This window comes from Scyliorhinus torazame, chromosome 20 (genome assembly GCF_047496885.1).
Source record: "Scyliorhinus torazame isolate Kashiwa2021f chromosome 20, sScyTor2.1, whole genome shotgun sequence".
NCBI classification, from domain to species: Eukaryota; Metazoa; Chordata; class Chondrichthyes; order Carcharhiniformes; family Scyliorhinidae; genus Scyliorhinus; species Scyliorhinus torazame.
The window spans coordinates 42,081,244-42,096,882 of NC_092726.1; the positions used below are offsets into that span (position 1 = coordinate 42,081,244).

At 46.1% G+C, this 15,639-nt stretch overlaps 1 non-coding gene and 1 pseudogene across 1 annotated transcript; both read right to left on the reverse strand.

Annotated features, from left to right (window-relative positions):
- Positions 1-1,131: 1,131 nt before the first annotated feature.
- On the reverse strand, positions 1,132-1,307 carry LOC140397142 (U2 spliceosomal RNA; annotated as a pseudogene).
- Positions 1,308-7,438: 6,131 nt separating this feature from the next.
- LOC140397920 (U2 spliceosomal RNA) lies at positions 7,439-7,628 on the reverse strand. The gene has a single exon (XR_011937342.1). It is a non-coding gene; the product is annotated as a U2 spliceosomal RNA (small nuclear RNA).
- Between the last annotated feature and the right edge of the window lie 8,011 nt (positions 7,629-15,639).

The following is a 15,639-nucleotide window of genomic DNA, read 5'->3' on the forward strand; positions in this document are numbered from 1 at the left end:
CACTCGAGCAGCACCCTCTTCACGAAGTGTTTCCGGTCCAAAGGTGACTCTCCCTCCGTTTTCTTTACTGTGACTCGGACAGTGTTTCGCACTACCCAGCCTGGTGGTCGGGATGCAGCTGCATCCATAGCTCGTACGTTGGGTGTGAAACTGTATCGGCGTTAGGCATAAACCCGAGGTTTAGGCCAGCATGTAGATCCACCAATAGCAGCCAAGCTCCAAACGTTTCCTCTTTGCCGACTTCAATCCCTCCGAGTTGTCCAATCCACGATCGACATGGAAATCCTCAGCTTCTCTCGATCAAATGAGACTGCACTTGATTTTAGCCAAAAGGCCGAGAAGCGATCGCCCATATTTTCCGGCAATGGCTCTTGTCCTCCTCGTCCACCGACATTCAGGTGCACCTTGCTGCGCTCGACTGTGCTTTGGAACTTTTAGTCTCCGCTCACTGTTGATCAAGAGACATCCAGCTTGGCCGAGCACGGTGGAGTCTGTGCATGCAGAACCAGTAAAACACAACACGAAGACTTCCTCTGGCAAGCCGTCCCCTGTCGTCACCAGATGAAATGGAGACGCTCTGAAGGCCCAGTGACACCCAACGGAGGGAGTCGAAGTCATCTCCAGCTTTGCCGAACAAAGGGCTATCCGTGCAAGCAGCAAGTACTGGCGGTATCCAACAGGGGGCAATGTCTAGTCTCCCTGAGCTCCACAATAGCGTGTTGGTCGTGGAGTCAGGAGAACGAAAAGAGACGCCGTGAAGGTATACCTACATCCAAACAGGATGCCGTTCAGTCTGTCGCCACACTTCCCCGTTGTGCAGGATGAAGGGATGTGGTAACTGAAGTGAGGAGAAGGCAAGTCGGCATCCGAGGGTGAGGGTGAGTGGCCTGTAAAAAGCAGTAGGAAATCTGTGCTGCATATCAGCTGAAAACGGAGCCTGGCTGCCGAAAGTCCTCGAGTCCATCGGCTCGCAACATTCGTGCACGAAGCTCCCGCCAGCAGAAAAGCTAGCAATGCTTTGGAGCTTGAAATGCCTTAAATTGGTCAGGATGAGGCAACTGGATAACAGAGAAAAGGGGTAGGCAGGTTTTGCGGCATTTTCTGATTTTATACATTTTCGCCCCAAAGCGGGGTGAAGGCACCATTCCTGGAAGCACTGCAAGACCAGGTTGATGCGTGGAGCGGAAGGAGCAAGCCCCTGAATCATCTCCCAGTCCTAAAAATCAATTTAATATTCGGTCCCCAGATTGAGGACATATCAGATATTAAACTGATAAGAACAGATTTTTTTTTTTCCAAAAAAATATACTTTATTCATAAAACTTTATCATGAGCATTACAGAAACATTTCAAATTGTCTTGACTGTACATTTCCGGCAGGGTTACATGCTGCCTTGACTTTCTTTCATTTAATTTTGATATTGTCGTACACATATCACTCTTTACATTACAATTCCTTCTTAAATATTTACAGTGGCATGTTTGTTTTATACATTGGAGTGTTGGTTGCCCAGACCGAGGGGCTTTACACTGTTACGCGCCCCTTGGTGTACATTTGCTGGAAAGACTTTACACAGTGGTCTTTCCCCATTGCGCCTTGGCGGCAGCTGCCCCAAGCTTGAGTGCGTCCCTCAGCACGTAGTCCTGGACCTTGGAATGTGCCAGTCTGCAACACTCGGTCGATGACAATTCTTTGCACTGGAAGATCAGCAAGTTTCGGGCAGACCAAAGAGCGTCTTTTACCGAGTTGATGACCTTCCAGCAGCAGTTGATATTTGTCTCGGTGTGTGTCCCTGGAAACAGTCCGTAGAGCACAGAGTCCTGTGTCACTGATCTGTTTGGGATAAACCTTGACAAATACCACTGCATCTCTCTCCAGACCTTCTTTGCAAAGGCACATTCCACAAGGAGGTGTGTGACCGTCTCATTTCCCCCACAGCCACTCCGAGGGCAGCGTGCATTGTTGCAGAGCCTTCGGGTGTGCATGAAGAATCTGACAGGGAGGGCCTTTCTCACCACCAGCCAAGCTAGGTCTTGGTGCTTGTTTGAAAGTTCTGGTGATGAGGCGTTCTGCCAGATGACTCTGGCAGTCTGCTCAGGGAACCATCCAACGTCCTCCACGGTCTCCTTTTCCCTGAGGGCCTCGAGGACATTACGTGCTGACCACTGCTTCATTGCCTTGTGGTCAAAGGTGTTTTACTTCAAAAACTTTTCCACGAAGAACAGGTGGTACGGTCCGGTCCAACTACTTGGAGCGTTCCGCGGCAATGAGGCCAGGCCCATCCTTCGTAACACCGGGGACAGGTAGAACCTCAGTATGTAGTGAAACTTGGTGTTTGCATACTGGGGGTCCACGCACAGCTTGATGCAGCTGGACACAAAGGTGGCCAACAGGATGAGGGAGGCGTTGGGTACGTTCCGCCTTCCCTTCTCCAGAGGTTTGTACATGGTGTCCCTTCGGACACGGTCCATCTTGGATCGCCAGATAAATTTGAAGATGGCCCGGGTGACTGCTGTGGCCTAGGGTCGGGTTATGGGCCAGACCTGCGCCACGTACAGTAGCACCGAGAGTACCTCACACCTGATGACCAGGGTTTTGCCCGCAATGGAGAGGGAGCGTTGCTCCCACCAGCCCAGTTTCTGTCTTACCTTTCCTATGCGCTCCTCCCAGTTTTTGGTGCACGCCCCAGCAGCTCCGAACCATATCCCCAGCACCTTCAGGTAATCTGACCTGACAGTGAAGGGGACAAAGGACCGGTCGGCCCAGTTCCCAAAGAACATGGCCTCGCTCTTGCCCCGGTTTACCTTGGCTCCCGAGGCCAGTTCAAACTGGTCGCAGGTGGTCAAGAGCCTGCGCACAGACGCAGGATCCGAGCAGAAGACGGCAACGTCGTCCATGTACAGGGAGGCCTTGACTTGCATGCCTCCACTACCTGGAATCGTCACTCCTCTTATGCCCGGATCCCTCCTGATGGACTCGGCAAAAGGTTCTATGCAGCACACAAAAAGGGCAGAGGAGAGAGGGCAGCCCTGCCTGACTCCAGATTTGATCTGGAACTTTTCTGATTCCCAGCCATTGATTGAGACTGCGCTATAGATGTTTGTGGAGAGCAGTTTGATCCAATTGCGAATTCCCTCCCCAAACCCCATTTTGGAGAGCACATCCATCATGTAGGTGTGTGATATTCTGTCAAAAGCCTTCTCCTGGTCAAGGCTGATGAGGCAAGTGTCCACCCCCCTGTCCTGCACGTAGGCGATCGTATCCCTGAGTAGCGCGAGGCTATCAGAGATCTTCCTGCCGGGTACAGCACAGGTCTGGTCAGGGTGGATCACCGACTCCAGAGCAGACCTGATCCGATTGGCGATGACCTTGGCTAGAATTTTGTAGTCCACATTCAACAGTGAAATGGGTCGCCAATTTCGAATTTCTTCCCTTTCCCCCTTCTGCTTGTAGATGAGGGTGATGATGCCTTTCCTCATGGACTCTGACATGCTGCCTTCCAGAAGCATACTCTCGTACACTTCCAGCAGGTCTGGGCCCATCCAGTCCCACAGAGCCGAATACAACTCAACCGGTAAGCCGTCGCTTCCGGGAGTTTTACTCGTCTCGAAGGACTTGGCGGCCTTTGTCAGCTCGTCCAGAGTTAGTGGTTTGTCCAGGTTTTCCAGCTCGCTGTCGCCTATGACCTCCGTGATAGTCGACAGGAAGGTCTGGGAAACAGTGCTATCTGTTGGCTTCAGGTCATACAGTCCGGCATAAAAGGATTGGCTGATCCTCAGGATGTCAGACTGCGATGACTTTTCAGAGCCATCTTCTTCCTTCAGGCTGCTGATCACAGAGGTCTCTCTGTGCACCTTTTGGAAGAAGAAGCGTGAGCACTTTTCGTCCTGCTCCACGGAGCGGACTCTGGAACGGAAGATAACCTTGGAGGCCTCCGAGGCTTGCTGGCTCTTCACCTCTTGGAAATCCTCCTTGACATCCACCCCCATCGACTGCAGCTGGAGCAAATTTTGCATACTTTTCTGGATCCTGGACATGACCCCTCGTCTCTCTCTCACCGTTTGAACGCCCTTGAGGATGAAAAACCTCTTGATATTCCCCTTGATTGCTTCCCACCAGAGATGTGGGGCCTCAAAGAGGGGTTTCACGGTTCTCCAACCTTTGTAATCCCTCCTGAGTTCCTCGATGTTCTCAGGGGTCAGCAGTTTTACATTTAGCTTCCATGTCTCCCTGCCTACCCCCTGGTCTTCCTGCAGGTGGCAGTCGGCCAGTAGGAGGCAGTGGTCAGAGAAGAACACCGGCGTTACGTCGGTGGACCTGACCGTGAAAGCTCGGGACACAAAAAAGAAGTCTATCCTGGAGCGGACGGACCCGTCTGGCCATGACCATGTGTATCTACGCTGCGCGCCGTCTGCAGGGTTGATGCAGACGTCGAGCAGCTTGGCGTCTTTTACCGTTTCCATCAGGAGTCTGGACGTAGCGTCTAGTTTGCTGTCGGCTTTGCTGGATCGTCCAGCCGCATCGATGATGCAGTTGAAGTCACCACCCAGGATGACCGGCTTGGAGGTGGCCAACAGCAGTGGGAGTTGCTGAAGGACTGCCAGCCGCTCACTTTTTACGGCCGGGGCGTACACATTAATAAGTCTGAGAGGGGTGTTTTTGTATTTCACGTCTGCTACGAGGAGGCGCCCGCCCACCACCTCCTTAACGTCAGAGATGGTGAAGTTGCCTCCCCGCAGCAGAATACCCAGGCCGGAGGAGCGGCAGTCGTTTCCTCCTGACCAGATGGATGGTCCGTGGGACCACCAGCTCGAGCAGCGCCTGTAGTTGCTGAGGTGCGGAATTCCGCACTCCTGCAGGAACAGTAGGTCAGCTTTTGCATTTGCCAAATAGTTGAGTGTGGCTACAGACCGCGAAGTATCTTTGATGCTTCGCACATTTATGGATGCAATTTTTAAACCCATTATAAAAAGGTAGATTTACCAGTCTCAAGAGTCCAGAGTCTATACAGTTGGCTGTTCCAGCTGTTGAATGTTCCCCAGCATGCCGGTAGTGCTCGCAAACTTTAGCACAGGTGCAGGGCTGAGGAAGCTGTTCTGGTCCATACTGGCCCCGTGGTTTTGATGCAGATGCATTGGGGGGGGGGTGTATTCCTGGGGTTCGTCGTGGCAGACAGTAGGTGTTGGGGTTGCAGGCCGGTCTTCACCTGGGTTGTTGCTGCTCGTTACTATCGGGGTTTGGTCTGTGACCTTGTTTTCTTCCCGGTCGGTGGTCTGGAGGGTCTGTGCCTCCCGTTCCACGTTGGTGCTTTGTCTGTTTATTTGAGGCCGATTCTTGTCCTGTTTTCACTCATCGGATGAGGTGTCGGCGCTAAGTGCGCCGGCTGAAAGTTGTCGCTTTTTGCCACTACCCCTCGGGGGGTTCTTCAGTTTGTTTTTTTGTTTCCGCTTTCGTTTGTCCCTGTTCACTGTTTCCCAGGGCTCTTTATTCTTTGTCCCATCCTCTTCCTCTTCCATTGAGTGTTCCTCATCAGATGGGGCTGGGGCTGGGTTGTCAGGAGGTGCTGGGGCCTCCTCTTTTTGTTGGGGGCCCTTCTGTTGCTTTTCCTCATTCTGAGCCGTGCTGTCTTTTTCGGTGGAGGGTGTATGCTCCTCCTCTCTGGTCGCCTTTTTAACTCCGCTGCTGATGATTTGAGCGTATGTCGCCCCGCGTTTCGGGCAGGCCCTGTAAAGACGGCCGGCCTCCCCACACAGGTTGCAGTACTTGTCTTCCTTGCATTCCTTAATCATGTGTCACTCCTGCCTGCAGTTTTTGCAGAAGGTCACACTGCAGTTTGCTGCAACATGCCCCGTTTTGCCACAGGTGTGGCATACTCGTGGCTGTCCCACGTAGTCGAGGTAGCCACGACTTACTCCAATAGCGAAATTGGAGGGGGGATGCAGGATGGTTCATTTGCTGTCTGTTCATAGAGTCACCTTGACCTGGTGCTCACTTGTCCAGATGCCGAAGGTGTCTTTCACTTGCACGCTGTCACTTTTCAGTTCAGCGTACCTGGCGAGGAACGTAGGCACATCAGACACAGGGACGTGGGGGTTGTACGTGTGCAGTGTAACAACCCGATTTCGCTGCGACGGTAGCGTAAACAGAGGATCCGCAGTCAGGATCGACAAGGGACTCTGGTTACCATTTTCCTTGAAGACAATCAAGAATTTGATGCACGCTGCGACGCTCTTGAAGGTGACATCAAAACAAACATTGTTGGGGAAGTTTTGCAAGCAGAAGATCTCTGTTGCTTTAAACCCTCAACACTCGAGCAGCACCCTCTTCACGAAATGTTTCCTGTCCACAGGTGACTCTCCTTCCGTTTTCTTCACTGTGACTCGGACAGTGTTTCGCACTCCCCAGCCTGGTGGTCGGGATGCAGCTGCATCCATAGCTCGTACGTTGGGTCTGAACTGTATCGGCGTTAGGCCTAAACCAGAAGTTTAGGCCAGTATGTAGATCCACCAATAGCAGCCGGGCTCCAAACGTTTCCTCTTTGACGACTTCAATCCCTCCGAGTTCTCCAATCCACGATCGTCATCGAGATCCTCAGCTTCCCTCGATCAAATGAGACTACACTTGATCTCAGCCAGAAGGCCGAGAAGCGATAGCCAATATTTTCCGGCTATGGCTCTTGTCCTCCTCGTCCACCGACATTCAGGAGCACCTTGCTGCGCTCGACCGTGCTTTGGAACTTTTAGTCTACGGTCACTGTTGGTCAAGAGACCTCCAGCTTGGCCGAGCACGGTGGAGTCTGTGCATGCAGAACCAGTAAAACACAACAGGAAGACATCGTCTGGCAAGCCGCCCCCTGTCGTCACCAGATTAAATGGAGACGCTGTGAAGGCCCAGTGACACCCAACGGAGGGAGTCGAAGAAATCTCCACCTTTGCCGAACAAAGGGCAATCCGTGCAAGCAGCAAGTACTGGCGGAATCCAACAGGGGGAAATGTCTAGTCTCCCTGAGCTCCACCCTGGCGTGTTGGTCGTGGAGTCACGAGAACGAAAAGAGACGCCGTGAAGGTGTACCTACATCCAAATCAGGATGCCGTTCAGTCTGTCGCCACACTTCCCCGTTGTGCAGGATGAAGGGATGTGGTAACTGAAGTGAGGAGAAGGCAAGTCGGCATCCGAGGGTGAGGGTGAGTGGCCTGTAAAAAGCAGCAGGAAATCTGTTTGGCATATCAGCTGAAAACGGAGCCTGGCTGCCGCAAGTCCGCGAGCCCATAGGCTCACGACATTAGTGCGCGAAGCGCCCGCCAGCAGAAAAGCTAGCAATGCTCTGGAGCCTGAAATTTTTTAAATTGGTCAGGATGAGACAACTGGACAAGACAGGAGAGGGGAAGCCAGGTTTTGCGCCATTTTCTGCTTTTGCACTATTTGTGCCCAAAGCGGGGTGAAGGCACCATTCCTGGAAACATTGCAAGACCAGGTTGATGCCTGGAGCGGAGCAAGAAAGCCCCTGAACCATCTCCGTGTCCCAAAAATCAATTTAATATTCGGTCCCCCGAAGGGGACATACAAGATATTAAACTGATAAGAACAGATACAACACTTGATCTGAACCAAAAGGCCGAGAAGCGATAGCCCATGTTTTCCGGCTATTTCCCGAGTTATCCTTTTACCCGTAATGAGCTGGTAAAATTTCTTAGGACGTTCGTTCATTTTACCTGCCTGTATCCTTTCATGTACCGTTTTTGCTCTCCTAATTACCTGAAGTTCCCAGTCCACATTGCGACCCCGGCCCCGGGTCACTGGCCGCGTGGAGTTTGCACATTCTCCCCGGTTCTGCGTGAGTCTCACCCCACAACTCAAAGATGTGAGAGGTAGGTGGATTAGCCACCATAATTTGGAAAAATAATTGACTACTCTAAATTTTAAGAACTGTGTATTTCATTGTAAAACAAAAAAGAGGATGTCAGAGACCCCAGAGATTGTCCTACACGGTGAATCTGTGCAGTGCAGAGTCCAGGAGGCTGCAATCCGGTGTCACAGTAGTTTGCACGCTTGCCTCAGCGCGCCAGCAACCCAGGTTCAATTCCAGCCTCGGATGTCTGTCCATGTGGAGTTTGCACTTTCTCTGACACGGTTTCCTCTGGGTTCTCTGTTTTCCTCCCACAGTCCAAATATGTGCAAGTCAGGTGGATTCGCCGTGCTAAATTGCCCTTTAGGTTAGTTTGGTTTGCGGGAATGTGGATAGGGTGGCGGTGTGGGCTTAAATAGGTTGCTCTTTCTAAGGGCTGGTGCAGACGCGTTGCGCCGAATGACCCGCCTTCCGCTCTGTATTCTATGATTCTATAAAGAATCGTAACCTGCATTCGAGCCTGACGTGGGATTTCGAAACAATCCAAGGCGAATGGCACAGGCAGATTGGCTTCTGAAGTACAGCTTGGGTCAGTGGGTGTGGACAGTGGTTGGGAAATGAAACACATACATGTTCGGCTGCAGGGCAGGTGCATGTGTCCGTTGGAGCACCAGGTTAGAACGGAAGAGCGAAATATTACTCCAGACGATATCTGGATGTGTTCAGCAGAGTGCACTGGGAACACGCAGATCTCGTCCAGCTCAGCTTGATCTGTTTTTATGAACAATAGAGCCAAAAATGACACAGAAAAGTCAGTCCAAAGTATATCTCGACGTAGTGCACTGATGTGTGAACAGCAGTGTGGATAGGAAGGCAGAATTGTCCTTCTAAAGTTCACCAGCTTCTTCAACATAGAACATTCGGCTGGATAGGAAAACAATTATTCTTCCTGAGCATTGCTGGATATGGTATTGTGGAAAGTCCGGTGGATTGGTACACTAACTAAGGTGGGATTTATGCAGTCGAGCAATTGGGGGCAGAGGATCTATCCATTTCTATCATTAAAAAAAAATCTTTATGACGTTGAAGACTTGTTTCAATTCCCCCTAACCTCCTGCGCTCCAGAAAGACGAATCCCAGCTTCTACACACAACTGGGTTTCAGGACAGCCACATCCATCGTCACAGGGATGTTTGGGGCGGGCGGGATCATGAGGAACGACGGCTCACCACTGCGCTATCCTTCTCCCAGTTTTACTGGTGCTTCCAGTCCCATTTTCAGCCTGTCTCACAACTGGCGTGTCCCGTCCATCGATGAACTGTTTCATCCCTAAGGTGATGGCTTGTAGGTGAATAGCCCCCGGTAGAACGTCTCAAATGCCTCGTAGACATTTTTTGGCTCTGCCACTGGATTCGGTCTGCTGCTTCTAATCTGAGCTATTACCCCCGTGGCTGCCTGCTTTCTCAGCTGGCGAACCAGCAGTGGCTGGCTTTATCTCCGTGTTCGTAAAGGGTCTCCCGTACCTGGCGGAGTTACTGCAATGCTTCCCTCGTGGAGAGCAGATCAAAGTCCATTTGTAGCTTTTTCCTCTCCGCCAGGAGTTCTTTGGTCAGGCCCTCAGAGTATCGCCTGTCTACCTCCAGTATGGAGTCCACAACTGTCGCCTAGCCACCCTCTCTACCTTGTCTCTACGTGCGTTCTTGGCTATGATATCACCCCTGACCACAGCCTTCGTGGCCTCCCAGAGCGTGAAGGGCGGGACTTCCCCATTCTAGTTATTAATAATATAGTTATCTGTGGCTGTGATATTTTCTTGCACAAAGCATTCTGGGCAAGTCGGGCCATGTCCAACCTCCATGTGGGGGGCGGGGTAGCAGGCATTGAGCAAAAACGTATTAATCTGGCTGCATATTAATATGGAACCATATTGATATGGAAGAGCATTAATGTGGCTGGATATTAATATGGAACATTATTCATATGGAGCAGGATTAATATGGCTGCATATTAACTTGGAACCGTATTAATATGGAATAGTATTAATATGGCTGAATATTAATATGGAACAGTACTAATATGGAACAGTATTAATATGGAACCATATCGTCACAGCTCCAGGGTCCCAGATTTGATTCCTAGCTTGGGTCAGTCTCTTTGCGGAGCCTGCATGTTCTCCCGGTGTCTGCGTGCATTTCCTGCTCCGGTTTCCTCCCACAAGGCCCGAAAGACGTGCTTGTTAGGTGAATTGGACATTCTGAATTCTCCCTCTGTGTACCCGAACAGGCGCCAGAATGTGGCGACGAAGGGCTTTTCACAGTAACTTCGTTGTTGTGTTAATGTAAGACTACTTGTGACAAAGATAATTATTATTAATATGGAATGTGGCTGGATGTTAATATGGAACTGTATTACTATGGAACAGTGTTAATATAGCCGGATATTAAATTGGCCAGATATTAATATGGAACAGTACTAATATGGAACAGTGTTAACATGGCTGGATATTAATATGTACCGGTAATCATATAGAACAGTATTAATATGGAACACTACTAATATGGAAAAGTTATAATCTGAGCGAGTATTAATATGGAACAATGTTTATATGCTGGACATTAATAGGGAACAGTACTCATTTGTAACGGTCTTAAAATGAAGCAGCACGAATATGGAACAGTATTAATATGGAACAGTATTAATGTGGAAGAGTATTAATATGGAACAGTATTAATATGGAGCCGTTTTAATATGGCTGCATATTAAAATGGAGCAGAATTAATATGCTGGATAGAAATATGGAACAGTATTATTTTGGCTGGATCCCGTTCAGTTTTTGGAAGGGCATATACTGGCCTCGGGAAAGTTGTTTTTTAGGTCTCCAAAGCAATTCGCTTTACATAAACATGTTTAATGTTTAAAAACATGATTTATTATCGGGCACATTTTAAGTCCGATTACAGTAGGGCACTTTTAATTGGTGTGTTACTGTAAGGCTCTGTTTAAATAAGGTCCGTTTGACTGTCGGGCACTGTTTAAATACATTTGATTGACTATAGGGCACTGTTTAAATGCATTTGGTTTACTGTAGGGCACTGTATAAATGCATTTGATTTCCTGTAGGGCACTGTTTAAATGCATTGATTTACGATGGGCACTGTTAAAATGCATTTGATTTATTGTAGGGCACAGTTTAAATGCATTTCATTTACTTCACCGCACTATTTAAACGCATTTGGTTTACAACAGGGCACTGTTTAAATTGATTTAATTTACTGTAGGGCACTACTTATATGCATTTGAGTGTTGGGCACTCTTTAAATGCATTTATTTAACTGTCAGAAACTGTTTAAAAGCATTTCGTATACTGGAGGGCACTGTTTGAATGCATTTGATTCACTGCAGGGCATTTTTAAAATGCATTTAGTTCATTGTGGGATACTGTTTAAATGCATTTGATTTATTGTAGCGCCTGTTTAAAAACATTTGATTTACTATGTCACTGTTTAAATGCATTTGATTTACTGTAGGGCACTGTTTATATGCATTTGATTTAACGTAGAACACTGTTTAAATGCTTTTGATTTACAGGAGGGCAATGTTAAAATGCATTTGAGTATCGGGCACTGTATAAATGCAATTAGTTTACTGTAGGGAACAAAATGCATTTGATTTACTGTTGGGCACTGTTTAAATGCATTTGATTTACTGTAGGGCACTGTTTAAACGCATTTGATTTACTGTGGTGCACTGTTTAAAAGTATTTTTTTTACTCTTGCGCAGTGTTTAAACACATTTGATTGACTGTCGTGGCACTGTTTAAATACATTTGATTTATTGTTGGCACTGTTTAAATGCATTTAATTTACTATAAAGAACTGTTTAAATACATTTGGCACCGTTTAGATATAATTGATTTATTTTAGGCCACTGTTCAAATGCATTTGATTTACTGTAGGGCACTGTTTAAATGCATTTAATTGACTCGAGGGCACTGTTTAAATGCATTTGATGGACTGTTGTGCGCTATTTAATTATATTTGATTTACTGCAGTACACTGTTTAAATACTTTGGATTTATTCTGGGGCACTGTTTAAATACATTTGATTTACTGTCGGGCAGTTTAAATGCATTTAATGTACTGCAGGGCACTGTTTAAATGCCTTTAGTTTGCTGTCGGGCACTGTTTAAATGCACTTGACTTACTGTAGGGCATTGTTTCAATGCGTTTGATTTCGTGTCGGACACTGTGTAAACGCATTTAATTTATTCTAGGGCGCAAATTTAAATACTTTTGATTTACTGTCAGGCACTGTTTAAATGCAATTAATTTACTATAAATCACGATTTAAATATATTTGGCTCACTGTAGGGCACTGTTTGAATGCATTTGATTTACTTCGTGGCACTTTTTTAATGCATTTAGTTTCCGGTAGGGCACTGTTTAAACGCATTTGATTTATTGCAGCGCCTGTTTAAATACATTTGATTTACTGTGTCACTGTTTAAATGCATTTCATTTACTGTAGGGCACTATTTAAATGCATTTGATTTACTATAAAGCACTGTTCAAAAACGTTTGGTTTACTGTAGGGCATTGTTTAAATGCATTTGATTTAACTTAGGGCACTGTTTAAATGCATTTGATTTACAGTCGGGCACTGTTGAAATGCATTTAATTGACTCGAGGGCACTGTTTAAATACAATTGATGGACTGTTGTGCGCTATTTAATTATATTTGATTTACTGCAGTGCACTGTTTAAATACTTTGGATTTATTCTGGGGCACTGTTTCTGTACATTTGATTTACTGTAGGGCACTGATTAAATGCCTTTAGTTTGCTGTAGGAAAAAGAAAGGGAGAAAGAAAGAGATAGAGAGGAATAAGAAAGGGAGAGAGACGGAAATGAATGAGAGAGAGAGAAGAAATAGAAAAGGTGAGAGAAGTAAGTAGAAATGGAAGAATAGCCCCAGCAGAACAAAGAGAAAGAGAACGGGAGATACAGATGAGGGGAAAAAGTAAAGAGAGAGAGTTTGAACTTCAGAAAATAGCCATGAAACATGACAGTCAGTTAAAATTGGTAGATGCAAAGGGAAACGTACAGTTGGATGATAGTGATGAAGAGAGTGAGAAAGAGCGTCAAAGTTGAAGGCTTGGTGGAATTTTTTTTTAATATGTCCAAGCATTGCCAAGGTTTGACGAGAAGGAAGTAGAAGCCTTTTTCATTTAATTTGATAAGGTGGCTAAACAAATAAAATGGCCACAGGACATGTGGGTATTACTGATTCAAACAAAGCTGGAAGGTAGAGCCAGTGAAGTGTTTGCATCACTACCGCAGGAGGTATCTGGGACGTATGAGGAGGTGACAAAATCCATCTTAGGTGCATATGAACTCGGGCACGAAGCTCACTGACAAAGGTTTAGAAAATTAAAGAAAGAATTTGGTCATACATACATGGAGTTTGAAAGGCTCAAACAAATTAATTTTGATAGGTGGATAAGGGATTTGAAAATAGACCAAACGTACAAAGCTCTCAGAGAAATTATACTTTTGGAGTAGTTTAACATTGAATTCCTGATGCAGTATGCACTCATGTGCATGAACAGAGGGTTAAAATTGCGAGATTAGCAGCAAAATGGCAGATGATTATGAATTAGTTCATAAATCAAAGCTTGGTTTCCGACATCAGTTTCAGCCTGTGAGGGATAGAAACTGGGGACATGAGAAATACTCAAGTGGTAAAAGTAAAGGTGATGTGATGGGATATAATAAGGAAAGTGTACCTCAGAGTAAAAATCCAGGAGGGTGGAAGAGACATGAAAAGGTTCAAATGTTTTCACTGTAATAAACTAGGCCATGTAAAGTCACAGTGTTGGTGCTTGAAGAAAAGCGCTGGGAAGGCTGATGTGGTAAAACAGGATAAGACAGTGGGGGTAGTTAAAGTGGTAAAGGAAAGCCCAAATGAAGCGAAGGAGTTGCAAAAGATTGTACACCTGATCAAGAGGTGATTTATCAAATGGTGCCAGATCTCTTTAAAGAATTTACTTGTGTTGGTAAAGGTTACTCATGTGTATCATGAGGAGTAGGTCAAGAAGTCACAATTTTAAGAGATACGGGAGCTAATCAATCTTTAATGGTAGGAGATGAGGAGTTATGTAGTTTGGGAAGAATGCTGCCAGAAAAGGTGGTAATATGTGGAATTCAGGGTGAGAGGAGTAGTGTTCAATTATATAAGGTAAGGTTGGAAAGTCCAGTGAAGAGGCGTGAGGTGGTAGTAGGAGTAATAGAGAAACTATCTTGTCCAGGAATACAGTTTATCTCTGGTAATGATACAGCTGAATCGCAGGTGGGACTGATGCCCACGGTGGTTGATAATCCAGTGGAAAATCAGACAACTGAAGTGTTGAAGGATTTTTCCGGATTCTGTAGTTACAAGGTCGCAAAGTCACAGGTTAAGACAGGAGGGGAATTCAGAGAGTGAAGATGAAGTTGAAGTGCAATTATCAGAAAGGATTTTTGATCAGATGGTTGACAAAGGTGGAGGATGAGGCGGATATTTTTAGTTCAGGAAAATTGGCAGAGTTACAACAGAAAGGTGTAGAAATAAAACGGATGTATCAGAAACATACACGGAAGAGTGTATAACAGAGTGTTATTACCGTAAAAGTAATGGCTTGATGAGAAAATGGAGACCTTTACATATGCAGGCTGATGAAAAGTGGGCAGAAGTTCATCAAGTAGTATTGCCGTTGGGTATGGAAAGGAGGTGTTGCGAGTTTCACATGAGGTTCCAGTGGGAGGTCATTTGGGAATAAGGAAAACTTAAGCTAAAATACAAAAACAATGTTATTGGCCTGTACGCCAGAAAGATGTAATTAAATGTTGTCAGTCATGTCACACATGTCAAATGATAGGGAAACCTCAAGCAGTGATAAAAGCAGCGCCCTGAATACCCGTTGCAGCATTTGAGGAACCTTTTCCAAGGGTCCTAATTGATTGTGTAGGACAACTTCCTAAAACAAAATGTTGGAATCAATATCTTTTGGCGATAATAAAGGTGTCTACTAGGTTTCCGGAGGCCATCCAGTAATATTACAGCTAAAAAGATTCTGGAGGAATTACTTGAATTATTTACTAGCAATAGACGACCCACAGAAATACAACCGGATCAAGGGTCAAATTTTACCTCCTGATTATTCAAAGAAGTTATGGATAGTTTCGGAATAAAACAATTTAAATCAACTGCGTACCACCCAGAATCGCAGGGAGTATTAGAAAGGTAAATGTCAGAAATTAAAGACAGTGTTGAGGGCTTAGTGTCACGATAATTGAGAGGATTGTGATAAAGAAATTCCATTCGTACTGTTTGCAATTATGGATGCACCTACTGAGTCAACCAAATTTAGTCTTTTGAACTAACCTTTCGTCATGAGGTACGAGGGTCACTTAAATTGAGTAAGGAAAAATTGGTGCGTGAGTAATCAGAAATTACATTATTGGATTACGTGGCAAATTTTAGGGAACTATTAAATAGAGCAGGTCAATTGGCTAGACAACATTTAAAAGTTGCACAAAATGCGATGAAACGGGTAGCGGACAAGAAATCCAAAGTTTGTTGTTTCGCCTGTGGAGATCAAGCTTTAGTATTGTTCCAAGTGGGAGGTGAACTTTTAAAAGCTAGGCTTTGTGGACCATATCAGATTGAAAGGAAATTAAGTGAAATGAATTACGTGGTAACAACACCAGATAAAAGGAAGACTCACCGAGTGTGTCATGTGAATATGCTTAAAA